Genomic DNA, 1,806 nt, shown 5'->3' with positions numbered 1-1,806 from the left:
GCTATCAGTGATGGGAAGTTCTTAAGAAGGTACATTAAGAATAGTGGAAGATGTATGAGCATCAGGATACAAGTTTTGTTGATGATTTTACCATCCAAGAGAAATTACCTTCAAAACCCTAGGGGAGGGAAATGAGCCTTACCCAAGTACAACTTAAGCACAAACAAGGTGTAAAATGACCCATTGGAACCTGAAATGATGATGACAACTTTTTGAATGATGGTACACTCATCTGAATGGTGTCATGGACCAAAATTTGGATGACTTTGAATGAAGTGAAAACAAATCATAGACATAATACCTAGTGACCAAATTTTATTTGAAGACTCACTGAAATGACAAAATTTGACCTTGACACCCTAAGACCACTTTGTAAGAGGATGTTTGATCACTGGTGGAAGGCTTCAAAGACTGACACTAACATTGGATCCAATGGGGATGGTAGCTCCTTGGAGGTGCCAAGAACCGCAGATCTTTGGGAAGGCAGACTAGTGCCTTATCCATTGGGCAATGGAGTCAAAAAGTCAAACTGAAATGCATGACTCAAAACTGATGACTTGACAACACAAACTGACTCTGAAACTAACTTGAAATTATTGGAACTAACGTAAAATTGACTCAAGACTTACTTAACTAAAACAAGCACTTACTAAGCTTTTTAATGGCAGCAGACCATTGAGATTTGAGGGATTCAAGTCATGATGACAACCACTTGCCTACTGATGAAATATGTACAATGATGTGAAGTGGGCCTTCCAATGTAACCAATCCAGCAGTTGGCTACATACTAAAATTCTGCTCTCACTTTCCCCAAGCAGGTAGAACAATGTACATGTAGGCAACTCACAATAACAACTGAAACCAAGGCTTATGCTAACGAACCAAGAAACATTCATCTTTTCTAATGCTTTCAAAAGAATGCTGAAGTGATCTGGAAAATCTTGAAGCACTAGATTGTCTTGAGATCCAGCAACAACAATACAAGTACTCCCTTCATTCTAATCTGAAAGAATAGTTGGTTTCTGATTGATAGGAAGGCATAGAGCAGTATAAGCTTCTGCTATCAGAGTGTTGGCTGTAAATTCCTCGATCATGAGAAATTTTGACTCGATTTCTGGCATACTGTCTCTCTCAGGCTCAATTTCATAGTCTAAGCATTTCTTAAATAGGAAAACATTCTTCAAGATTATCAATCATGATAGCCTTATCATTTTCATGAAGGAAAACAATATCTGTTCATTGATCTGTAAATCTAATTTCAACACTGTTATCATTTTCAAAAGTGGAAGAAGCTTCATTAACACCTTCTTGACTATGTGAACACTACAAACCTGTGTTAGCTTGGGCTGTAACCTGACCTTTAAGGAGTTGATCTATCTCATCTTCAAACAGAGGACATAATAATTTTTGTTTTCTTTTGCTCAAGCAATTATTGTCTTCTTGAAATAACATTTCAAAACATGAAAAACCTGAATGAAAGTCCTCAATTCCCTCGTCTTCTAAAATTTGAAAACATTGTTGATCATCTTCATATGACATGGCAATCAAATTGTCATTGCACTCATCAGTCATATGTGGGAAAAGTTCAGATAATTCTTGAAACTCAAAACCAACACTTCTATCATTTACCACTAAGTTATCCAAAAAAGATTTTTCACTTACATCAACAAAGATCTCATCTTGTTTTTCATAAAAGGACTGGATTACCTCCTCATGAAGACTTTGTTCTAATGAAATGAGAACACTTGGATCAATAACTTTGTCTTCTTCTTTCCAGACGATCTCAACAATAGAGCTCTCCTTCAT

Source organism: Pinus tabuliformis, chromosome Q (assembly GCF_031772625.1).
Source record: "Pinus tabuliformis cultivar Carrire ecotype Pingquan chromosome Q, CPIR1, whole genome shotgun sequence".
Lineage (NCBI taxonomy): Eukaryota > Viridiplantae > Streptophyta > Pinopsida > Pinales > Pinaceae > Pinus > Pinus tabuliformis.
Note: the sequence above shows the minus strand (reverse complement) of the source record.